This window comes from Rhea pennata, chromosome 3 (genome assembly GCF_028389875.1).
Source record: "Rhea pennata isolate bPtePen1 chromosome 3, bPtePen1.pri, whole genome shotgun sequence".
NCBI classification, from domain to species: Eukaryota; Metazoa; Chordata; class Aves; order Rheiformes; family Rheidae; genus Rhea; species Rhea pennata.
In genome coordinates, this window is record NC_084665.1 from 87875187 (window position 1) to 87881341 (window position 6155).

The 6155-nt window shown below is 40.9% G+C and overlaps 1 long non-coding RNA gene across 1 annotated transcript; it reads right to left on the bottom strand.

The window, feature by feature from the left end:
- Window positions 1-882: 882 nt before the first annotated feature.
- On the bottom strand, window positions 883-4979 carry LOC134137885 (uncharacterized). The gene is made up of 3 exons (XR_009957759.1): window positions 4890-4979; window positions 1808-1972; window positions 883-914 (listed from the first exon to the last, which is right to left on the bottom strand). It is a non-coding gene; the product is annotated as an uncharacterized LOC134137885 (long non-coding RNA).
- Between the last annotated feature and the right edge of the window lie 1176 nt (window positions 4980-6155).

Below are 6155 nucleotides of genomic sequence, written 5' to 3' on the forward strand. Positions count from 1 at the left end.
TCAAACTGTTTTACTGACAGCTGCAAACAGAAATTGTTTATAGTCAATTTGAGCAATTTGAAAATCCTGCTCTTGATCAAAATTAAAATAAATTATAATGTTTATGGTTATGGTTAAAAAAAATCCAAACAATGAGTCCTTTAAAAGTATTCGAACAGAAAAACTTTAGACTCTCAACTTTATGTGGTTGCTGATGCAGTTCACAAAGTTACTTTTTCACTATTAGGTGATCTCTCAAAAATGTTAGCCAATGCCAGGCCAGCCTGTGTCCAGACAGTGATTCTGAATTTCTACTACAGCGCTCTTTTAAGGACTCTTCATTATTAACGCACCACTGATAAAAAGTTACTGTCCTGCAATATCTCAAACCTATTGATGTCTGTTATAAATTTCCCCATTCTGCACTGGAATGAAAGACTCGGAGCTACACTTAAAGGAACTGAATTCCATAGTGAGGCAGCTTAACCTGACAATTCAGTTGATCCATAAAACAGTCTACACACATGGACCATATTATAGGCATTTTAAAGGTGAATAAAGCAGAGTAGTTGCATGAATAAGAAACATAGGATGCAGCCATATCCTGCAAAGCTGTTTCTAAATGAGTACTAAGTCTTAAGATCAACCCACCACTATTCCAAATGCTCTCAGCTAAATACAAAATGACCCATATTCAAGCATAAGAAAGGACAATTCTGCTGAAACTTAGTGAAAGACCTCTGCTCTAGCAGAAATAATAGTTTATGAAATGAAATGAAACATTAGCACTTCACATAGACAAAACAGCCCAGGATGAAAACCTGTGTTAAGTTCATAGCAGCTTCACCCAGAAAACACCAGTCTGAAGACTCTCTGTTTTAATTACTTACCGGAAAGCTGATAGACCACAGAAATTTACTCTATAATTGCATTTTCTGGAAAACAAAGAACATTCTCAATGAAAAAATAGCTGAGGAAAAAATTCAAGAAAGTTTTGGTGAGAAAAATCAATAGTGACTCAAAATTGCCTTAAGATTAAGAAATTTGAAGATACATATTATTGTTTTATGAGCAGCATTAAAATGGTTCAAGAAAAGACAGTATTGCTACAAAGACTGCACCTAGCAGTAAACTATTCTGGATCTTCTGCAGAGCACTGAAGATACACCAGAGCCACAAACTTGCTGAACTCAGGTCATCCCTTCATTAAGAGAGTGACTGTTTTGAGAAGTGTATAGCAAACGAACTGATTCAGTATCTGGTAAGAATATCTTGACCCTTATTTCCCACATGTCCTGCCTTCCACAATGGAATTTGTTTTTGTATTGCAGAGAGCTCAAGAATGTTAATGAATATTATGCCCACACCTCTCTCAGTGGCAAGATTTCCAAATGTGGATAGGCAACCACATGCACACATACTAATCAAACCTCCTTCTTTCCACAGGAGGCTGCTTAGAGAAATACATGATAGTAGCATTCATGCTATGTTGCTTAGGGAATAGGGAACAGATGGAGAAAATTGAATTCCCAGGGCCTATGGCTGCTAGGGGATTCTCCCATGCCACTTAAGTCTTTGAAATAAGGCAAGGAAGTTGTGTAAAGCACAGAAAGCAAAATTTACTCCCTAGCAACTTTTCCATTTATTTAAAAGACTCTTCCAACAGAGAAAATATTTCTCCACAGCAGTTATAATAACTGCCCCAGATCTGTGGAGTGATCCCACGGTGTACTCCACTGTTGTCCTGCCAATTTCCTTTTTAGCTAAGCCACAAAATGATGGGATGTCAGCCATGAGAGAGCATAATATTCTGATGTTCGGCACTTACGTGTGGAGAATAATAACTGGTCCTTTCATTGATTAATTGCTCCTTTTTATGCTTGTAGGGAAAGGGTTGGGTTACAGATTCCTCCTGAACAGGGACAGGTAAGCGGAGTCCAGAACTTATAAATCACTCCAGCCGCAGAGGTGCTCAGCAGCTGTTTGTACGAATCTGTAGTGCAGTAGAAGTTAATTGCGTTGTTGTTAGTCACATAATCAGAAACACACAGGCAGTGCTGCTTTACAGAAAACAAACTTATTTTGGCAGTAATAAGTGCAGTTATTATTCACGACAGTCAACAACTGGATTCAATCAATTCCCTTGTTGAACCCTGGGAGGCTGGCAGGACACAGTGAAATAGCCTAGGGTTCAGCAGCACCAAGGCTTCATTGAAGAGTGGCTGTCCTGAGGCTGATGTAAGGTCTACAGATGCAACAGTCAACTCTAGACAGCCTACTGCCAAGCAAGCTGCTGCATTTTTCACTGTGAGCAGCTGGAAATGCAAATGATGAGGATGGGGCTGAAGACAAGCTAACAGGTACCAAAGTCTTCTCTTTAAAGCCTATCTACTGCCATGGGTCCCACTTCCCTCTCTCATTTGCTCTCTACTTTCCAGGGGATCACTAAGAAAATAAACGAAGATAATTTTTAAACTGTGATTTGAGCCATGGCAGAAAAAAAAGTGACCAAACTAGTGTTGGAGGCCCCTTGGCTAACACAGCACCTAGCTGTTCTTTTGCTGACTTAGCTTAAAAGACTAATATTTGTATTTATTTTAGGAAAACATCAAAGCAGCATCCTCCCAATCCTGACTCTAGCCTCTAGGCACTACAGTGACTACTATAATAACAGCTGTTTTTTGGTCTGTCTGAGCCAATAACGCTGAATTTACTCCCTGAAATAGGAGTTTAGTTTCTCTAGTCTTTCCTACTCTACCCTATCCAGCCATAGACTAAAAGGCAGTCTCATCCCTGAAACTGAAGCTTGCAATTTAGAGTCACGCAAAGACTCATTTCATTGCAAGTACCAGTAGGGAGCTGGAACGGGGTGGCAGTTGCACTTAGGATTATTCAGTTGTTCCTTCATTTTATAATATTACAAATATTGCACAGGAGGAGAGTGAGGAGGATAAGCCAGTGTATAAACTGAGATATAAACTCTCCTCTCTCTTCTCACTAGCACAGGTCCATCCGTTTCAGCCCCTAAGAGCGAGGCCAGCCCTAGAGAGCCGCCGAAGGAAGGCAGAGCAGGCTGCGTCGGACCCGGGCCGTGAACTGGAGTCACGGCCCGTCTAAGGGAGGCACCTCGAAGATTTCTCCCTGTTTTCAGCCAGAAAAATCTCGCCCTAGACCTTCAGTTGGGCTTAGCTCCAGCCAGGATGCCCAAGCAGTTGCCTCCCCATGTACATGCCCAGTTAAAACCAGTGGTAAATATATATATATATATATTTTAAATAAAGCCAGTGCAAGTCTCAGCTTGAAAACATAACACCCCCCACCACCACCAGAAGGGGGGAAGGAGCTGAGGTGCATATCGCAGCCGTGAGCAGTGCCTGCACGTAGGCACCATGTTTTCTGCACGGACACGGCGTGCAGCTGAGCTATGCAACCCATGGGGCAAACAACACCTGTCCCACCACCCGGGACAAAGCAGGGGAGTCACAGACTGAGAGCCAGCCCTCGCACACCGGATTCGGGCAAACACAGACAGGCAAACATTTCACGAAAGGAGACAGGCAGCATTTAACCTTATGGCTGTCTCGGCACACTGGGAACTTTTATCAGCCCAACCCGTGTTGGGCGCACCCTGGCACAGGCTTCTCCTGGTGCTCCGCACCAGCAGAACAACATGGTCCAGGCGCAGGAAAGAGGAGCTGCGGGGGCAAAGAGAGGAGTAACAGATGGTGAGAGGAGTTTGGCTCCATCTCACACGCACTAACCCAGCGGACAGGAAAATTAAAGTGCACCGCAGAAAGGTGCACAGAAAAGGAGGAGTTTAAATTACCTCTTCCTTCCACAAACAAGGAGGGAGAGGAGAGACACACTGTGCCTCTCTCAGGTCTGACTCCTCCCCTGCATACTTCCTGGGGCAATGCAATTACGTGCTTGCCTTGCTCAGGCTCACTCCAGGTAAGCAGCCATTAGTTTTCCGGAAACTCTCTAGCAGTGATATGGAAAGTGGTTAAATTTTTCTGTCATTAGGATTTTATGTATATATAAATATATTATGCACACAGACCCACACAGAGAGATACCTTTGTATGGATGTATGCACACTCACATACATGTGCAGCTTCATAAAAATTAATAGATCTAGTGTCACTTTCTGTTGCTGGTAGAATAGAAAGAAAGAAGGGGGAAGTGTACAAATTTAATAAGCTTAGATATAATTGTCATGAGTAAATGTTAATGCATAGGGATGATTTTTTTTTTTTTTTTTTTTTTTTACTTTATACATATTAATAGGTTCTCTCTTTGAGAAAGAATGACATCAGACATTGATAAATTTGACAGAAGTGAAAGGAAAAAATGGTAGCACTATTAGGAACACTCCTGAGGTGGTATAGCGCGGTGTCTTTGATACATCAGCCTTCAGTCTCTGAGCACATTCGTATTAACTCACGTGTATACCCAGAATTCAAATGAGCTTCTTCAGATGCTGACTTTCAGCAGCAGTCCCACCAGACATGCTGGAATAAAACTCACAGTTTCAGAGTGTGGTACAGTATAATTTCCTCAGTACAGTTTGTGCCTACTGACTCTCTCAGCAGATTAGAGAAAGAGAGAGCGTAGAGCAGATCATTAAAGAGCCACACAAGGCTGAAGGGTAAAAAAAAATCTTCAGCTGAACACACAGCTCCAAGTACAGACATCCTCCTGTGCGAAGAGATCGGTGCAGGGCTGTGTATTTAACAGCGCTAGAAACAGAGGGAGGACAAATTGCTTGAAATGGATTCACTTAAGGGCAAACGAGGGCTAACCATTGATGTCTGAATGCCTCAGCGCTGTCTGGCGCGGGGTGCACTGCCACAACGTGGATGCTCTTTACAGCCCCCTCAAGAAACCACTGTGCAAACATTTCTACATACCAGCGCGGTGGGTGTTGCGCTGGGCACATCACACCAGGACTGAAACTGCCTGTGAATCTTCCAGCATACCCCGCATAGGCAGCACAGGACCTAGGACTCGCAGCGAGCCTAGAAATAAATAAAAGGCTGAAGTCATACATCTTTTCCTCATTAGCCCATTGCTTTTACGAACTAGACGCTGGGGAGGCTGGATTTTTAAGATGCAGGTTAATACTACTGACACACTTTTCTGAGCAGCTTCAAACCAAAAAAAAAAGGGGGGGGAGAGAAAAAAGTTAATGGAAAACAAATGCATGAAGAGAAGAAACAGAGGACTAAATGTGTGTGAGATAATAAGGATATGAAAAGGAAGGAAAGCAAATAAGGAACGGGAAAAAAAGCAAAGATAATAAATTGTTAAGTAAGTGGTAGCCACAAAGGAATATAGCCTGGATAGATTGGTCTATTCAAAAAAATTCATTTGAAATCTTGTTTTATAGAAATTTGAGTTATACACTGATATTTCTTTAATTAAATAGTGTCTGCTTTCAACAGACAACAGAAAAAAGCAAAATTCTTCAACAAAAAGTCAAATTTTTCAATAACCTTCTTCCTTCCTTTTTCCTACCAGCATGCAAGCACTCTCTTTAGAGATACAGAAATAGGATATAAATATAGAGCCTGCCAGGCTTCACAGAAGAAAATATATTTGGTTTCTTATTCATTTTTTTTTTGACTGATTTCATAACAAAACCTTTAAAAATGTTTGGTTTCTTTCTTTAAAAAAAAAGTCAAAATTCCCTTTTAGTAAGCAAATGTAGGGCATCATTATATTTTTGTGTAATTTTTTTTTCAGATGCCAGTCATAGACTGCTGGCAAATTAATTTGCATGTATAGCCAAGATGATGACTGCTAGGAACAAACATTAGTTCTTATGTGCAAAAAAATAAGCATTTCAGCCTGCTAATGACAGTTTTACCAGATCTACCATATGTAAATCTATCGATGACTACTATCACAGCATGCTTTGCAGTTAAAGATAATTAAAGTGATAATACTCCTGTTAACTATGGAGATATTGCACCTACTGTCACAGTACCTAAAATAACTACAACAAACTGGCAGAAGGGTTGAATAGAAACCTAAATCTGCAGTCTACTTGTTCCTAACATTATGAGAAGCCTTATAATGTTAGCTTATCTTAACAAAAAAAAAAAAAAAGCAAGAGTTCTTCCATTTTATAGAGTAGAGGCCTCGATTAATAGAGTAAGCATTGCACTAATTTC